The sequence below is a fragment of the Carcharhinus amblyrhynchos genome, unplaced genomic scaffold (genome assembly GCF_965287045.1).
Source record: "Carcharhinus amblyrhynchos unplaced genomic scaffold, sCarAmb.v2.hapA scaffold_42, whole genome shotgun sequence".
Taxonomy (NCBI): domain Eukaryota; kingdom Metazoa; phylum Chordata; class Chondrichthyes; order Carcharhiniformes; family Carcharhinidae; genus Carcharhinus; species Carcharhinus amblyrhynchos.
Genome location: NW_027649783.1, coordinates 3,119,694 through 3,139,500, shown reverse-complemented (window position 1 = coordinate 3,139,500; position 19,807 = coordinate 3,119,694). Strand labels below are relative to the sequence as shown.

The following is a 19,807-nucleotide window of genomic DNA, read 5'->3' as shown; positions in this document are numbered from 1 at the left end:
GGCTTTCACAGTTACTGAGCTGGGAAACTCCAACTCATCCCCGAGAATCCACAGCACAGAGCGAGAGGAGAGGAAAACCTGTCCTGGGAGCTGTCAATCTGAGACACAGTTTGACCTGTCAATGTGCAGATGTGAAGCTGCTCCTTCCATTCCCAATCTGCTATAACCAGGAGTTCCTAACGCCCAATAATGACCAGCTTGCAGCAATGTGTTTGAATGAACACGATGTCATATCATCCAAGCAGCATTTTGAAATTATTATTCAATGTGTTCTGATGAAATTTATTTCTTATGTTCTGTGTGTCATTCCATAAGAATCTTCCTCTGACATGAGAACTTGAGCACCTGATGCTGTTTTGTTTTCAATCTGCTCACATTATGATTTCCCTCATGGAACCAGAGCAAGGGAACAGCACTGAATCATTCGGCTTATCTTCTCCATGCCAGCCCGAGGGCACCCAGGTGTCCTCTTCAAGCTCACCTTCCTGCACTCGGCCCGGGGCAATGGAGCTGAAAGCATGATGGTGATCCACATACTTGGCACCAAAATACCAGAAGGAGTTCCGGCTCTGGGGCTGCCGGAAGCAAACACTTTCAATGATAATCGCTGCGAGCAGGACTCGAACCTGCGCGGGGAAACCCCATTGGATTTCTAATCCAACGCCTTAACCACTCGGCCATCGCAGCTCCACGGGTTAGGTGGCTAATATAGTCACCTCATTAGCGTTCATACTAACTTCATCAGGCACCGTTATTGTACAGAGCTCAGTGTGTGAGCTGAAAATTGTTCCTCTACTTCTTTATTTTTTCTCTGACGGAGAACTCACTGACTAGGTCAGAGACTTGTTTTTGTATCTCAGTAATTTTTCATTACAAACAAATTAGTTCCGAATAAAAAGAAAAATACAAAGCTCTATTGTATTTCATTATCGTAAAATGTTGCGCTCGCCCTGGTTTTGTCCACTCGGTTGAAAACACAGGAGGAAGTGGATAAAGTTGTAAGTAAGTTATCAATACGATGGCCGGGAGTACGAACGCAGATCAACTGCGTGGAAGGCAGCTACGCTCACCACTATACCACCATCCCTCACAACTCAACAGCCACCCTTATTTTAAGAACAAAGAACAAAAACAGCCCCGGAAACAGGCCCTTCGGCCCAACGAGCCCGCGCCGCCATTTTTATACTACCAGCCCACCTCTCTACCCATGACCCCTATCTATTGTTTTTATGGCCATCCACATTGAGGGAAACTAATTTAGGGACAATTTATTACTTCTAATCAGCCTAACAGCACATTTTTCGGGTGTGGGAGGAAACCGGAGCACCCGGAGAAAACCCACGCAAGCACGGGGAGAATGTGCAAACTCCCACAGACACCGGCCCAAATCCATGTATCTGCACAGCAAACAGTGATAGTCACTGAGCTGTCGTGTGGCCAGTATCTGGTCCAGTTTAAGCGCACACTAACGACATGAAGCACTCGGCTAATCTCGAACATTCAAGAGCAGCCCAAGTACGACCCATCGCGTGTATGCCCCTCGTTGGACACAAGGCGGACCGACTTAAACCTGTAAATGAAAAGAGAAAAAACATTATTTTCAGACCATATCCATTTACATTACCAGGGACGTCCCAATGCTAATGAACCTTATTTAAAACAATCTCCTACACCCTCCCATCTCCAACCCACTGATGTGCCTGTCTCAGTTACTCTTAAACAACTCCAGCGTGCCTGCCTCCACGACCTTACTTGGCAGAGCATTCCATGCCCCCACTACCCTCTGTGTGAAAAACCTCCCTGCAATATCCGTGGAATCAGTTATAATTACGGAACTACCTCCGTTGCTGATTTCATCAGACACCAGGTCTGTCCATCGGACTGTTTGCAAACTGAACTTGGCTTGTCTCGTTTTTCTGGACAGTTTAAGGCCACCTTTTTACTATTCTTCCTAACTGAGAATTCAATGATTTGTTTTTGCTCATGGAACACTTTATGATTTTGCTGATGGAAACATCGAAAGAACCAAAGTGACAGTCCCGAAGGAAGCCATTCGGCCCGTCTTGTCCATACCAACCCGAGGATACCCAGGTGTCCTTTCCAAACTCAGCTGCCTGCACCTGGCCCAGAACCATGCAGCTGAATGCATGATGGAGATCCAAATACTTCATAGCAAAAACTCCCCAGGATGGCTGCCCGAAGCAAACATTTCCAACCATAAGCGCGATGAGCAGTGTTGGAATCTGCGTGGGGAAACCCCATTGGATTTCAAATCCAGCGCCTCAACCACTCAGCCATCGCAGCTGCTTATTTACCAGAATAATGTAACCACCTCAGTAATGTGCATATCTTAACTTCATCAGGAACCAGGATTGTGCAGAGCACAGAGTGTGAGCTGAAATTTGTTCCTCAACTAATATTTGGTATCTCTGTCTCTGAATTCTTTTATTAGGTCGGAGACTTGTTTTTCTATTTAAATATTTTTCCATTGAAATCTAATTACGTCGGAAGAGAAAATGGAAATAAAAAACTCTATTCCTGTCGAATATTGTGTTCACCCTGTGTTTGTTCACTCTGTTTAAATTCCAAGAGGCCGCGGATAAGATTCTAAATAAATTATCAATGCGATGGCCGGGAATCGAACCCGGGGCTACTGCTTGGAAGGCAGCTATGCTCACCACTATACCACCATCGCTCACGCTACACACGGCCTTGATATTTGTGTTAGTTTTAATTACGGAGCTTCCTCAGTTGCTGATTTTATCAGGCACCAGGAGAGCCCGGAGCGCAGTTTGGACAGAATTCTATTGAATAGATTGTATCAAAGCCTGTTGCTCCATTCGGGAGCATCAACAATTTATTAAGATCTCAAAGATAAGATTGATTTCTGGGGCGGAGGATAAAATAATGAGATTAGAAAATTGAATGAACAAAACAACAAGGAAATACATTCTGAGAAAGAGCCCTGCAATGTTTGCAAGAAAACGCAGAGCTTTCAACTGAAGAAGGACATTTCGTTTTTTTGGGAACTTCAACCAGATTTCTGCATAAAACGACCGCGACGTGACTCGAACCGGCAATCTTCTGACACCTTCACTATCCGAAGTCAGACGCCTTATCCATTAGGCCACGCGGTCGACACATGAGTACACCGTCCGAATGTCAGTACCATGTGAATACCTACCGAGGTTATATTTATTCTCAGTTCTATTTTTGGATGTTTTACTGATTCCCAGATGCCACAAACTGAAGGGGAATCCCCAGTGTTTGTAACCGGTAGAAAACTGAAGATCATTTCCAACATTCTTGGCTGCCTGTCTGTGTGGAGATTGCAAGTTCCCCCCGTGTGTGTGTTTACTTCGGGTGTTCCGGTCTCCTCCCACCTCTAACGAAGTGCAGATTAGGCGGATTGGCCAGGCTAAATTCCCCCTTATTGTCAGGGGGATTAGTAGGGTAATTAGGTGGGGTTACAGAGAGGGATTCTCTGTTGGAGAGTTGGTGCAGAATGGTCGGTGCGGCCTCATTCCGCACTGTGGGGATCCTCTGCCTCCGACACATCCTGTCTTCAATCTTCAATGCCTGTCCCTGAATCCTTCTGCCAGCAGCTAATGCAGCAACTTCCCCCTGTGTACCTTGGTTCAATATGTTATTTTATTTTACACGTCTCTTACATCACCACTCAATCCCGTTAGCTGTAAAGAGTTAAAATCCGAATTATCCAGTCAAACCTTTGAGCTAAAATCCATCATCGACCGATCCAAAGCAGTAAATCTCATCTTCACCCTCGTCAGGACTCTCCCACACTTTCTAAAGTGTGATTACTGGGTCTGGGTACAATCCTAAAACAGCCGCAGATAATCAGAGCTTTATAAAGATTGAGCAGAACTTTCCAGTTTTTATACTCAGTATCTCCGGTTCTGAAGCCAAGCATCCAATCCGCCTTACTGACGACTCTCTTAAAATCGCCTATCTCCTTTAAAGATCTCTCTGACCCTCAGCTCCCTCTGAGCCTGCACACTGCTCAGAACTGGACCATTCAGTTTCTATTCCTTTTCCCCATACCTCCTGTCCAAATGCAGCACTGTTCCTGAGTGTGGGATTAATAATATGTTTCTACTATAATATCAGTGAGAGCTGAGACTGCAGCTTCTGTTTCTCCAAGAGAATCTTTCTGGATAAAGCCGGAATTTACAAGGATTTCTGTAACTGATATATTATCTGATAAATTATCACCGCCCTCACTCACTCTATCGGTGTCTATCCCTCCACCCCCACTCAGTAACAGTATAGGAAGGGGGAATATTGTTGGATAATGACTGACTGCAGACAATCTGTATCTTCTGTTGATCAAATAGAGAGGGAGAGAGATTCTCACAGTCTCTTTGTGAGTGTGGATTAACCTTTTATATGCCCTCACAAACACAGTAATCCCCTTGCCTTTGTCAATTCCTAAGAAGTACTTGTACCTCTGAGGCCCTGGTGGGCAGTTGAAGGGTGGGGTGAGGTTTGAAGGCGATGCCGCAGGGTGCTGAGTGTGAGACCAGCCGATTTTAAAGCATGTGTGTAGGAAAGTGAAGAGTGAACTTGTCCGTTTGAAGATCACAGAAAAGCTGTGTCTGGAGCTGGGCCCGAGAGACAAGTTTTGGGTTGTCAGTAAATGAACTCCTGTAATGAAGACACAAAATCAGAAAGAGGAAATGCTGGAAATATTCAGCAGCTCCGAAAGCAGCTGTGGAGAAATATCCCTATCGTCAGGATGTAACTCTCCAATTGGATACTTCACATTGCTCAGATCTGACACTCTCAACACCTTCCTGTAAGGAACAGGAAGGGCGGGAATTGGGTCTTTGTTGATTTGAGCAAACAGAGCAATGCAGCAATGAGAAGCTCCTCACCCCCAGGCGGCTTGGGAGAGGATGGGACTCACTTAGAACATAGGACATAGAACATTACAGCGCAGAACAGGCCCTTCGGCCCACGATGTTGCGCCGACCAGTTAAAAAACAATGACCCTCTAACCTAAACCAAACCCTTTCCATCCATAAACCTATCCACACCTCTCTTAAACGCCCCCAAACTAGGCGCATCCACAACTGCAGCAGGCAGGGCATTCCAATCCCTCACCACAGGCCCCTGTCTGGGGTTCAAAAATTGGGGGAAAAAAACGCATCGAGTTTGAAATGTAAATGCTACAAAGATGGAATTCAATTCGATTTGTGCACAGATTTTGAACCTTGGCTAATGTCGTCAGGATAACCGATCTGTTTAAGATGCTGTGTTCAGGTCGCAGTCTTCTTTCGGGGCCTGGGCTCAAATCCCACTTCAGACACTGTTTTTATTTCCTTCGCGAGGCACCATCCAAACCCAGGAAATCTCTCAGCACAAGGGCAGCAGATGCAGAGGAACAATGACCACCTGTAAATTCCACTCCGAGACACACATCATCCTGACTTGGAAACATATCACCGTTCCCATGGCTGGCTCACAATCCCGGAACTCCCTCCCTAACAGCAGTCTATGTGTACATACACCACATGGACTGCAGTGTCTCCAGAATGAATTCATCGCCAATTACTCAAAGACAATTAATTTGGACAATAAATGCTTCCCGGGCCAGTGACACACATATCCCGTATGAATAAAGTATTTTCTTTTTTAAATCACTTCGTGCGACAGAAGGAACACAGCTGCCTTCAGAGCAGAAAACTGTGTGTGTGAATCACATCTCTATTTTTATTCCAAATGTGTGTCTGAAAACAGTGAGTGGAACCAACTCACGTTAAACAGTTCAATATTTAGTCGGACAGTTCACAGGTACGTTCCAATTCTGGCAGTATCTCCTTTTTCACAAATTCCACCAGATCTGGAACGTATTTCCAGCATTCCGCTGAACCCACCCACAGCAGCGACAGACTCTGTGGCTTAGTTGGTGAAAGCGCCCGCCTAGTCAGCAGGAAATCCTGCGTTCAAACCCTTGATTCTTTTTCCAATGATTTTTGCAGTTATGCCAGTCACAAAATCCATTTTGCTTGTCAGTTTTGTCTTTCCCTTCACAGTGGATAATCTCCAACGATTGAAACATTTCGAGACTCTCCACAACTATCTCGACTATTTGTTGAGAAGATCCAGGTATTTTCATCATCTTGCAGTAAAAAAAACATTTAAATATACTCAATCTTCTACCAGCACAGATTTCCATTATTTTCTCGGGGAATTCCGAACACAGTCAAATGGCCTGAGAACCACACAATCCCGACAGTGCTGAAGGAGACCATTCTGCCCGTCGAGTCTGTACCGACTCTCCGACAGAGGTTGCACATAGGATCTATCCCCGCAGTGCCACACACCCGCTCCGCGAATCTACTGATATAAATACCTTGGGGACGAAGGGACAATCTAACATGGCCAAATCCATTCAACCTGCTCATCTTTGGAATGTGGGAGGAAATCGAATCACCTTGTTTCCTAAGATCATTTGTCTGGGTGAATTCAACTTGAACAGAACGGCAAAACTTTGGCACCATCCAGGACAGAGCATCCCGCTTCATTCGCTTCCCATGCATAAAAATTCACTCCCTCCACGACCGACACACAATGGCAGCAGTGTGCACCATCCACACGATGCACTGCAGCAACTCAGTAAATTTCCGTTGCCAGCACCTTCCAAACCCACGACCATAAGGACCAGCGCAGCAGAAAGATAAGAATAACACTGAAAAAGAGCGAAGGCTCTGCTGGGAATGGAACCCAGGATCTATTGATTACTAGGCAGGCGCTTTAACCAACTAAGCCATAGAGCCAGTCATGGCTGCGGGTGGGTTCAGGGGAATACTGGAAATATGTTCCAGATCTGGTGGTATTTGTGAAAAAGGAGACACTGCCAGGTTGTCGGACACTGATATTTATTTATTGATTGTAGTTATTTATAAGTTGTTGTTGCGTGTGTGTGTTCCTTAATCTTATTTATCTTCCAAAAGAAATGAAATATCTAATTGAAAAAGATGTTACAATTTCTCACCCAACCAGCGAACGTTGTGTCAAACTTTAAGAAAGGTTTGTGATTTATTCTCGAGTCAGTGGTTTCCCTGGGAGCCGGGTTAACAGAAACAGCATGGAGAGATGGCAGAGCAGGAAATGTCGGTGCCGAAGGTGAATCACATCAATGAAGCAGCAACTGGTTTGTTACTAACCTGATCCATAATCCGATTGTGGTGGGACTCAAACTCACAACCTTTAAGGGACTGAATTACCATCATTTGGAAATCCAACGCGACACAGAGACACAGGCTGAAATTTTACTTTACTTTCCTTAGATGGATTTTTGACAATGTGGAAACTATTGATAAGTTCAATAATCTCATAGTTAAAAGGTTAAGGACTGTTAAGAGGGACTTCATTGATCGCAAGTCACGTTGGGACATCTGATGTCTGGTCAAACAGTTGTGGAAATACAGAACTTTGCGTCCGCTATACAGGAAATCTCGCCATCCCAGAATGATGCTCCCTTATCATTCTTCCTCACTACCCTGTACAGCTTGAAGTCTCATCTCACGGGACTGATATGTGGGAGATACATTCTACTCTATCTGTCACAGGGCTGATCAGAAGCTCTTCCCTGTTCCAGTTAAACAGAACACAACGCAAAGCTGGGAGCTGGAAATCTGACCGAAAAAAAAATGCTGGAAATGCTCAGCAGGTGAGGCAACATCTCATTAACGGAGATTTGTGTAAAACCAGCTCCTGAAGCACAGCACAGCGGCACAGTTTAAAGTTTCCTTTCATCCACAATGGATGCTCCATTCTTTGATTTTGAACAATTCAAATTGAGAATGTGCATTGTTATTCTAGTCGCCACAGCCTGAAAACCACTTCAGGCATTGATGTCACCCGTGGATTTTAAATTTGTAAATCCATTCTCTATCTTTTTAAAATACTGTTGAAACTGTATCCAACACACGCTCAGTTCTTTGTGAAAGACAAGGAGAATTGAAGATATATTTGTATAATTTTCCTTTGACTAAATTTGTACAGAAGCAGAAAGGCGGGAATCACACTCAGCTCTTCATGAATCTCACCCGCTAAACATTGAAAGGTGGCAGTGTTTATTCAAGGGATGATTCTTGAACATAGAACATGGAACAGTACAGGCCCTTCGGCCCTCAATGTTGTGCTGAGTTATGTTCAAACCCAAGATCAAGCTATCCCACTCCCTATCATTCTGGAGTGCTCCATGTGCCTATCCAATAGCCGCTTGAAAGTTCCTAAAGTGTCCGACTCCACTATCACAGCAGCAGTGCATTCCACACCCCAACCACTCTCTGAGTGAAGAATCTACCTCGGACATCCCTCCTATATCTCCCACCATGAACCTTATAGTTATGCTCCAAGGGTAAAAAAACCTCGGCTTGTGTATCTTTGCAACATTTACAGCTTGTGTCTGTTTGTGAGTAAATGACACTCCAGCGATCTGTTACTCATTCAAATGTTAACTAGTAACGAGAAGCGGAAGAAAATTACTGCACCCTGGACGGAAATGACAAATCATTTTGTAGGAGCCGCCATGTAATTCTTTTTTCTGTTGCTAAAAGCGAAATAGCAGAAAATGGTTTCGATCCATCGACCTCTGGGTTATGGGCCCAGCACGCTTCCGCTGCGCCACTCTGCTACACAAAGACGAGTTGTTCATTTATTATTAATGGAGAATCGAAAAGTTGGAACGATGCAATCTGGGCAATACAACTGAGCAAGGTGAAACACTATGGGGACTGGACAGGATAATCCTACCATGGGCAGGGCACTAAGTGAAGATGCGACATTGACTGAGTTGTCAGACGGAGCAGGGAATCGTTTCAGAAGATGCCAAGGAAAGTTGGAGTGCCAAATTTTTAATGATCACTGTACAAGTAGACGGTGAAATGCAGACTTCAGGCTGAATATTCATGAGTTCTGAGATGGGTGAAGAGACTGTGGCATCTCTGCATATTAAAGGTGCAATGGGGATTAGGAAGGGTAAAGGATACCCTTTATTTTGTATCGTCTCTCGTTGATCTTCGGACCAAAATGTCTCACTTCACACTTCCTTACATTAATTAAGTTGTATCTGTCACGTGTCTGTCCATTCCACCAGCCTGTCTACATCTTCTTGAAGATTATCAATATCCTTCTTATTAAAGTTTAGAATATTTTCAAGTTTTGCACGACTGGCAAGTTTGAGGTTGAAACCTGTGCACCCAGATATAGGTCAGTAATATATAATCAAGAAAAACAAGTTTATCTCTATTTACCTTTCCCAATTAGAAGTAAGTAAAACCCTGTGTAATTTATGTTTTAATCGGTTTGTACTAATAATCAAACAGTTGCATAAGGAAATTCTAACTATACTAAACAACAATGATTTTAAATGTTAATTGGTTCAAAACAAAATACCTACTGTTGCTGATACTTGAAGTTAAAAAGCATAGCCTTGCTGATTTATCTGTGTTTAAATGATGAAGTGGGTATGCCGGCGTTGGATTGGCGTAAACACAGTAAAACGTCAGACTGTTAAATGATGAATACAGAGGAAAGCAGCTTCCTGGTGGATTTCGAATTGATATGGCCACCACATTTAGTATTTCGAAATTTCTCCGCCCCAGCTTCAATATAATGTGAACATTGACTCTCTGTTATGCCTCTCCCTGATGTCTAAACTTTAGTCTATCAGAGCGTCCTGACATCTACTGGCCGTAACCCAGAACTGCAACAGAGCAGAAGAATATCCATGTGAACTGTCGGTGTTGCAGAGCCAGATCAAACAGGAATTAATGATTGGATGTCAGCATTAAATCCCATGGAGAATTCAATATTAATGTAGTTTCCCATGTAGTCAATATAACTTGGAATTTGCTATTACCTGGAACAGTTGAGTCAACTAGCATCGATGTACTAAAGAAAAATCTAGGTAATGAGACGATGGAGAATGAAATTCAGAGATAAGCAGATGATGTTACATTGAAGATTTTGAGTAGAGGATCGCGTGGAATCATGTACTAATTAGAACAAAAGACCAGGTTCAATTAGGTATCTTCCGGGCAGAATGTGCACAGATTTGCAAAGTCCCTCAGATAGATTTATAATGAATATTGCAAACATATGTCACACCAGAGACAGAGCGATACAGAATGTGTCCAACAGACTGACATCTAGAGTCTGAGAATGGTACAGCAAAGAGAGGGAGACCATTGGGCCCCTAGTCCGGATGCGATTCTGTACAAGTCCAACTCGGCTCACTCCTCTCCCAGTTCTTGTCTCATAACCTGCAATTCGCTTCACTTCAGGTTTTGATCCCATTCCTCCTTGTCAGTCCTGATTTGATGCTGCCTCTGCCACACCCTCAGGCAGTGCATTCCAGGTCCGAAACACTCAGCGCATTAAAATCCATCCGTCTCTCTTCTGCAATGGGAACAATATTTCTTCATCTACTCTTCTTCGACTGCACCCACTAAGCCATCACCTCTACCATCTCGAAGGGCAATGGCAGCAGATACATGGGAGCACCAGCGCTGCAAGCTGCACGCACCCCACCCCTCCCACCCACCCGGGCTCGAACCCACTCACCGTCCCGACTTGGAAATACATCACGGCGTCTTCACTGTCGCAGCGGCAAAATCCTGAAACACTGTGAGGCTGACAGCACCGTGGCTGTTCCCTCACCTCAGGGACTACAGCAGTTTAAGAAAGCAGCAAACCAGCACCTAACCAAGGCCAGTTAGGGATTGACAATGAATGCTGGCCTAGTCAGTGATCCCCACCTTTCGAAATGAATAAAACAAATAAAAACACAACTACAATCTGAGACGGACAGTTACAGAACAAATCTCACTCACACGCATGTGTTGGATATAATATGAATCATCCAATCACGTTCCCTAATAGAGGGTAAAAGGCAGTCGAAATTGGGCGATCGTGATCCACTTGCAGTTTAACCAGAGTTTTATACAAGAACAGAGAAGATCTTAACACAACATACAACATTTTTACCCAACATGGAACATCATGAGATCAGATAATTAACATTAGCAAAACGGAAAACATCTTCACGGAGGATATTTTGACAACACGGGGAACATGTTTACAGAGCAGGGCATTTATTAACAGAATATTTTAAAAATATTGACACAAGATGGATCATATTTACACAGCCGGAAACATTTACAGCTTCAGGGAGGCATTTTACATAACAACAGAAAACACTTCTCAACAACAGACAGCACAGTTACACAGCAGGAAATATATTTACAGACATGTATTTGCAACAGAAAATTCCTTTAAAAAAAGTGATGGATTCTCAATTCCGTGTCTTGCCGGTTTCCCAACACTTTGTCTGTCGTTCCATGTGTCCAAGCAGTCTCTCGTGCTGCTATTGTGTATTTTTCTCTGTCTATTGTATTCTCGGTGTGATGCAGTGATATCTCCTCACACTCCTGTTCCTATTAAACGACACAAGAGTGAAAATCTGCCTGACTACATTGATAGGCAGCAAAGAAGGCTTTTTTGCCGTAGCAGAGTGGCGTAGCGGAAGCGTGCTCGGCCCATAACCCAGAGGTCGATGGATCGAAACCATTCTCTGCTATTCCTGTTCACAAAGGTGGTAAAACAACTTAACCGGTAACTGTGAAATTCTTGCGAATTTTACCAAACTGTTATTTGGCTTCCCTTTTTCCCGCGAATCCTCGATCGACACGAAATGGATTTTATATGCAACCGGAGTTTTACACAAGAATAGGGAACATCTTAACCAAACAAGCAACAATTTACAGACAAAAAACATCCTCACGGAGAATCTTTTTCACACAACAGGGAACACGTTTGCAAGAGAAGGGGACATATTAACAGAACAGAATAAAAAATATTTACAAATATCAGTTTTGCACCAGTACAGACAGGCACCCAAGAATGTTAGAAGTGGACTTAAGACTTCTGCTGTTGACAAACTTCAATTCAACTTTTTGGCATCTGGGAATCAGAAAGGCTCTAAAAACAGAACTGAAAATAGCTACAATCACGGCAGTTATTCACATGGCGCTAACATTTGGTACAATATGGCGTTTGTTGATCGCGTGGCCTAATCGATAAGGCGTCTGACTTCGGTAATCATAGTGATGATACTATCAGAAGATTTTAGTTTCGATTCCTATCTCGGTCGTTTTCTGCAGAAATCTGGGAAAACGTGTGGCAAATTGAGATTTCTTTCTTCAGCTGAAAGCTCTGCATTTTCTTTCAAACATTGCAGGGCGCTTTCTCAGAATGTATTTCCTTGTTTGGTTCATTAAAAATTCTCATCCCATTATTTTATTCTCCGCAGAAATCAATTGCTTTTGTGTGATCTTAATAAATTACTGATTGTCCCGAATGGAGCAACAGGCTTTGCAGCAAATAGTTTAATAAAATTCTGTGGAGGAAAATCTAATAAGAACATAAGAAATAGGAGCAGGAGTAGGCCATCCAGCCCTTCGAGCCTGCCCCGCCATTCAATAAGATCATGGCTGATCTGTCGCTGCTCAGTTCCACTTTCCCGCCCTCTCCCCATAACCCTTAATCCCCTCTCTTATCAAAAACCCATCAACCCGCGTCTTAAAAATATTTAGCAAGGCAGCCTCCACCACTTCAACGGGCAGAGAATTCCAGAGATTCACCACCCTTTGAGTGAAGAAGTTCCTCCTCAACTCCGTTCTAAACCGCCCCCCTTTTATCTTGAGGCTGTGCCCCCTAGTCCTATTGTCTTTTTTGAGCGGGAAGAGTCTTTCCACCTCTATCCTATCCATCCCATTCATCATCTTATACGTCTCAATGAGATCTCCTCTCATTCTTCTAAACTCTAACGAGTACAAGCCCAGTTTATTCAGCCTCTCCTCATAGCTCAACCCCCTCAACTCCGGTATCAGCCTAGTAAACCTCCTCTGCACTCCTTCCAAGGCCAAAATATCTTTGCGCAGGTGCGGCGCCCAAAAATGCACACATTACGCCAGTTGCGGCCTCACCAATGCCCTATACAGCTGCAGCAAGACCTCCCTACTTTTATATTCAATCCCCTTCGCTATGAAGGCCAGCATCCCATTCGCCTTCCTGACCACCTGTTGCACCTGCAAGCTGGGTTTTTGCGACTCATGCACAAGGACCCCGAGGTCCCTCTGCACCGTCGCCTGCTGCAGATTTTCGCCCCGTAAGTAATAGTCCTTCCTGCCATTCTTCCTACCAAAGTGGACCACCTCACACTTGCCAACATTAAATTCCATTTGCCATTTCCTGGCCCATTCGCCCAGCCTTTCTAGATCCTTCTGCAGACTCTCCACACCCTCCGCACAATAATAATCACAATAATAATAATAATAATAATCTCCTCAGGAAGAGGTTTGATAACGAGCTGAGTGAAGTGTTTCTGATTACAGGGATGAAAGGTGATGTCACTGGGCTGGTAATCCAGAGGCCCGCACTAATCTTTGGGGAAACGGAGTAAATCCCACCACGACAGCTGATGAAATTTAAATTCACTATTTCATCAATTTGGAATTGAAAGCTCCTCTCAGTAATGGCGGCCTTGAAACTACCGGCGATTGTTGTTCACTATAATCTGGTTCACCGGTGCACTTTAGATAAATAAGTCTGGCCTCCTGAACTGGTCTGGCCTACATGTGAATCCGGACCCAGAGTAAGAGGGTGACTCTTACTTGACCTCTGAAATGGTCAAACAAGCCACTCTCAGCTGAAGGGCAATTAGGGAAGGGCAACAAATGCTGGTCCTGCAGGCGACACCAACAGGCTATAAAAAGAAGAATCATTGAGTAGAAAGAGAATGGCCTGGTAACGGACTGAGAAACTGGATCCTCCTTCTCCTGTAATAACAAGGCTGAGGGATGGGCTGATCCTGGGCTTTAAATTAGTGAAAGATTTTCAGAAAATGTCATTTCGATAAAACGTGACCAGAGATGGGCAGATAAGAATATATCTCACTCATACATGCCATTGATGGTTGGTGGTTTTCGCGCAATGATGTACATGTGACCAGTGTATCAGCGCATCCTAAGATTGTGAGGGAAATTCCATCAGTAACGCTTCCCCGACATCCTCCAGATTGAAGTGAGGCAGCATTCATGCTGAAGACTGAGAGGAGCTTGAAAATGGGCAAAACCTGTCCCCCAATCTGCAGCATACTTTTTTACCAGGCAAAATGGCGGCAGAGAATACAGTAACGGGGAAGAAAGCTCTGTGGGCCGAGAATGGGCCTGTTCACTCACATGAAGATCCATAGCAGAAACCCACGGCCCTGAATGGATGTCACCCTCGAATCGAAGGGCAGACAACGATAACAACTGCTTGTTGCAAAGTAAATATCATTTAAAAATTAATATTGTTCAATTTTCCCATTCCCCCATATAATTTGAACAATTCTTGTTTGTTTGCCCCTCTCTGGTCTGTGATCTTCGCTCTATCTGAGTGTGCTGACATCTACCGGCCGCAACCCAGAACTTCAACAGAGGGAAGACATTCACATCAGGAATGCAGGAATCGGTCAATATGAAGAATTAATGCTGGGCTGTGATAAAATAGACCTCGTAATTTAATCACAAATTCCACTAGACAAATTACTCTAAAATCATCATTGAGTTGGCAGCATTTGCAATTTGCTATTGGCTAAAGCGTTGGCAGTTGGCAGTTGTCTTGTTGGTCTTGGGGTTTGATTCTCACTTGGGGTAGAATTATCGTGCTCGAGGTCCCGGGTTCATAATCCCGGACAAGCCCAGCCACCGTTTATTAAATCGGGAGCAGGTTTGAGCTCTCGAGAATTCCCTGCAGTGAATATATCACTGCAGAATACAAGAAGAAACGATCACTAGATTTAAATTTCAGTTGACCATCCAAGAATACGAGACGGGAAATTTGCGAAGAAACGGGAAAGAATTTTGGGCGGCAGGGAGGCACAAAGGTTAGCACTCCTACCCCACAGCGCCAGAGTCCCAGGTTAAGTTCCTGCCTCGGTTCACTCTGTGCGGTTTGCACATTCTCCCCATGTCTGCGTGGGTTTCCTCCCGTAACCCAAAGATGTGCGGGCTAGGTTGATTGGCCATGTTACGTTGACCCTCGTGTCAGGGGGATCATCAAGGTAAATGCGGGTTACAGCACCACGGCCTGGGTGGGAATGTGGTCGGTACAGACTTGATGGGCCAAATGGCCTTCTTCTGCACGGTAGGGATTCTATGATTGGAGACGATTAGCACAGCTGTATTTAATGGAAAGCTGGGGAAGTGTTGGAGGGTGAATGGATTTCAGAGACAAAAAGATAATGTTACATGAAATAGTTTGGGTGGGCGATCGTGTCGATCAGTTTATTAATTAGAAAAAAAAGACCCGATTTCATTTAGGTAAATTATTTATTGAATTGTCCCAGATCTACAAAGTGGCTCAGAGACTGGGAGACAAACAATCAATCCGCAATCACAGTGTGAACAAAAGACAGAGTGATCCAGAATGAATCATTCACTCATATACACCCATAGAGACTGACAGGTAGACAATGAATTCCACACTCAATTCCTGCATCACACACCAAGTGATACAGAATGGTTTTCACATCCATACACACAGAATAGTTACAGCACAGGAAAAGATCATCGGGCACTTTGTGTCTGGGAGTTGTCATCTCTATAGAAGCTCAGCTATCGCAGTCCACAGCTGAAAACACGGCAGCAAAATTTGCAGAAGACACAATATATGTCGCAAAGTAAATTGTGGAGAGGACGTAAGGAGCTTGGAGATAGTTATAGAAAGGTTTTGTGCATGGGTAGAAACCTGGCAACTGGAATATAATGCGAACTTATTCATTTTGGCAGGAAGAGAGCAAAACCAGATTATTACTCAATTCTAGAAGGGCTGCAAACTTCCCCAGATGCAAAGGGATCTCGTTGTGTTCGAGTCACAAATATTTAGTATGCAGGTACAACAAGTATTAAAAAAGGTTAATGGAATGTCTGCTTTGTTACAGACATTTGACCATGTAAGAAAATAATGTTATGTTTCAGTTGTTTAGGTCATTAGTGAAGTATCTCGAATATTGTCTGAACTTTCGGTATCCATATTTAATGAAGGATGTAAATGCGCTGTAATCGGTCCATAAGAGATTGTCAGTTTGATAACTTGAATAGTTGGACAGTGCAGAGGAGATTTACCAGATTGAGAAGAGGAAAGGTTCCACAGACTGGCTGGGAATCTCTGCACCGGAGATACTCCGAGTGGGAGGTACCTTGTTCAAAGCACATCAGATCTTGAATGGTCTTCACAAGTTGCGCGTGGAAATGATGTCTCTTCTTGTGAGTGAATGCAGAACAACGGACACTTGAAGAAAACTGAGCTTCCTCTTTTGGGGTCGGTGAATTCTGTTCTCTCGGAGCATTGGAACTCTGCCTCAGAAGGCGGTGGAGGCGGGGATATTGAACACTTTTATTCCGGAGGTGGATAGATTCCTATTTGGCAACAGAATCAAAGGTTATCGGGAACAGATGGAAATGTGGAAATCGAAACACAAACAGATCAGCCAATGGCGGGGCAGACTTGTGGGGCCGAATGGCCTTCTTCTGCCCTTATTTCCTCTGTTCGGGTGTCCTTCTCCTGATTGTAAATTTCCCCTCAACAGGACTGCTGAAACTCACCGACACTCACGGTTCACTCGGAACACCGGAATTAAACTAAAACATGGAAAAATTAAAATCTGACTGGGATTCCCAGTCCTGTCAGCCTGTATGGTTGTTTTCCGACTTCTGCAAAGATATTTTCTCTGCAATGAGTTCCCGGGAGGTAAACACTGCTTCGGCTTTCACTCATTGTCGCCACCTTCATTGCAAAGAAGTATCTTTCTGAAAAAATGCAGGGCTCGTCCGGGATTTGAACCCGGGACCTCTCGCATTCTTCATATTACGCCCAAAGCGAGAATCATACCCCTAGACCAACGAGCCACCCATAGCAATCTGCCCCCTGAACATTTCAAAGTATTCCAAAGTTAGGCAATTTTTTTTGACAACTCAGATTTATTGAACAATGTTCCATTTCACTGTCTGTTTTGATGAAATCATGATGTGGAGATGCCGGCGTTGGATTGGGGTAAACACAGTAAGAATTCTCACAACACCAGGTTAACGTGCAATCAGTTTATTTGATAGTAAACCCACAAGCTTTCGGGGTTTGCCCATTCATCACCCGACGAAGGGGCAAATCCCGAAAGCATGTGAGTTTACGATCAAATAAATTGATTGGACTCTTACCTGGTGTTGTAAGACTTCTTACTCAGTCAAAGAAGACAGAGGATCACAGTGGAAGGATTTGTTTCTGAATAGAGCGCTGTGGCAAGTGGTGTTCCTCAGGGATCAGTGCTGGGACCTTTGCTATTTGTAACATATAAATTATTTGGAGGAAAATGTGACTGATTTGATTAGTAAGTTGTCAGACAACACAAACGATGGTGGATTTGTGGGTAGTGATGAGGGCCATCAGAGGATACAGCAGAATATAGATCAGTTGGAGACTTGGGCAGAGAGATGGCCGATGGAATTTAATCCGGACAAATGTGGGTTAATTCATTTTGGAAGGTCTAATACAGATAGGAAATATACAGTAAATGACAGAACCCATAAGAGTATTGATAGCCAAAGGGATCTGAGTGGACAGGTCCACAGATCTTTGAAATTGGCAATGCTGGTGCAGAAGGTAGTCAAGGAGGCATATAGCATTCTTGCATTCATCGGCTGAGACATTGAGTTTAAAAATTGGCAAGTCATGTTGCTGCTTTATAGAACCTTACTTAGGCTGCACTTGGAATTTAGTGTTCAGTTCCGACCGCCAAACTACCAGAAGAATGTGGAGGCTTTGGAGAGGGTGCAGAAAAGATTTACTAGGATGTTGCCTGCTAAGGATGGCATTAGCTATGAGGAGAGGTTCGAGAAACTTGGTTTGTACTCACTAGAACGAAGGAGGTTGAGGGCCGACTTACTAGAAGTCCACAAGATTACGAGAGACATGGACAGAGTGGATAGTCAGGAGCTTTTTGTTCTCCCTGGGTGAAAGAATCAGTCTCTAGGAGGCAAAGGTTTAAGGTGTGAGGGACAAGGTTTAAACGAGATGTATGAGGCAAAGGGCGGTGGGTGCCTGGAGCTCTTTGCCACGGATGTAGTGGAAATGGATACGGTAGTGACTTCTTAGAGGTGTATTGACAAATTCATGAATAAGATGGAAATAGAGGGATCTGGTCCCCGGAATGGAAGGAGGGTTTAGATAAGTCGGGTAGCATGATCGATGCAGGCTTGGAAGGCCGAACGGCCTGCTTAATGTGCTGTAATTTTCTTTGTTCTTTGTTCACCCAGAGAACATCCACGTAAACATGGGGAAACATGGAGACTCCACACAGACAGTGACCCAAGCTGGGAATCAAGCCCGGGTGCCTGGTGCTGTGAGGCAGCAGCAGCTTCCTATCCACCCTGTCCGTTTCTTATACACCTCAATCAGGCCTCCTCTCAGCCTTCACTGCTCGAAGTAAAAAAGTAAAACGAGGGGGCATGGCTTTAAATTAAGGGGGGGTAGCTACAGGACGGATGTCAGGGGTAGGTTCTTTACCCAGCGGGTGGTGAGGGATTGGAATGCCCTGCCTGCTGCAGTTGTAAATGCGTCTAGTTTGGGGGCGTTTAAGAGATCTCTGGATAGGTTTATGGACGAAAAGGGATTGGTATAGGCTAGTGGGTCATTGTTTTTGTAACTGGTCGGCGCAACATCGTGGGCCGAAGGGCCTGTTCTGCGCTGTAATGTTCTATGTTCTATGTTCTATGTAATCCAATCTCTCTTCATAGCTCAAATTCTCCATCCCAGTCTACGATCTGGTCCCTGGTAAATGGACACTGCACCCTCCCCAGTGCAATCAAATCCTTACTGTAGTGATTTGACCGGAAATGCACACTGTCCTCCAGCGGTGGCCTCACCAAAATGTTGTCCAGCTCGAACTGAACCTTCCTGCTCTGACAATCATGCATTAATATTCCATTCCTCACGCTGCATGAATCTCCACAACTCACAAACTCAAAGGGATTTCCAATATTGGAAAACAGTGGAGCTTTCCTTTGTATTTTCAGGGATTTGGAATCAGTGGATCATCCAAAAATAGAACTGAAAAATATGAAATCACAGCATTTATTGACATTGTGCTAATGTCAGGGTAATATTCAACGTGTTGACTACGTGGCGTCGCCACGTCAAAGGTGAGCCAAAATGCTGTTGAATTGAACGAACGTTGATCTCAGGTCACGAAAAGTGTCGGTACAAATGTAAAGATTTCCATTTTCGAAAGTCTCAATTCTTGACAGCCTTTTATTTTTGCCGTTTTCAGTTAAAGAACGGCACAAGTACAATTTTACATAATAAAATTGCGTCAAGCTCCCCGTCGGGGAATTGAATCCCGGTCTCCCGCGTGACAGGCGGGGATACTAACCACTATACTAACGAGGAACTGCCCCTGTAGCTAATGAAACGCATTGTACACTTGCCACTTACACTTCCGGAACGACAACTCGGTTCTGACGAGATCAGTTATTTTCCCCAATACGGAGAACCATTTAATGCAGCAAATGGCGGCTTTAACTAATTAATTAAGACTTTTGGATTAGCAGGAAAGAGAATGAGATGGATGCATGAAGCAAAAACACAAATCAGGTGGAGACAGAACGGTGCGTTTGCCGTTCATATCAAACCGCATGTTCTTTTTAATTTTGGAGGAAAGACGGGGTGTGTTGAAGTC

General features: G+C 44.1%; 4 non-coding genes across 4 annotated transcripts; all 4 read right to left on the bottom strand.

Annotated features, from left to right (window-relative positions):
- Positions 1 to 605: 605 nt before the first annotated feature.
- On the bottom strand, positions 606 to 687 carry trnas-aga (transfer RNA serine (anticodon AGA)). Its single transcript has one exon. It is a non-coding gene; the product is annotated as a tRNA-Ser (tRNA).
- A 1,936-nt stretch (positions 688 to 2,623) lies between these two features.
- On the bottom strand, positions 2,624 to 2,695 carry trnag-ucc (transfer RNA glycine (anticodon UCC)). Its single transcript has one exon. It is a non-coding gene; the product is annotated as a tRNA-Gly (tRNA).
- Positions 2,696 to 16,899: 14,204 nt separating this feature from the next.
- On the bottom strand, positions 16,900 to 16,985 carry trnap-ugg (transfer RNA proline (anticodon UGG)). The gene is given in 2 exon segments: positions 16,900 to 16,935; positions 16,950 to 16,985. It is a non-coding gene; the product is annotated as a tRNA-Pro (tRNA).
- A 2,461-nt stretch (positions 16,986 to 19,446) lies between these two features.
- Positions 19,447 to 19,518, bottom strand: trnad-guc (transfer RNA aspartic acid (anticodon GUC)). The gene has a single exon. It is a non-coding gene; the product is annotated as a tRNA-Asp (tRNA).
- Between the last annotated feature and the right edge of the window lie 289 nt (positions 19,519 to 19,807).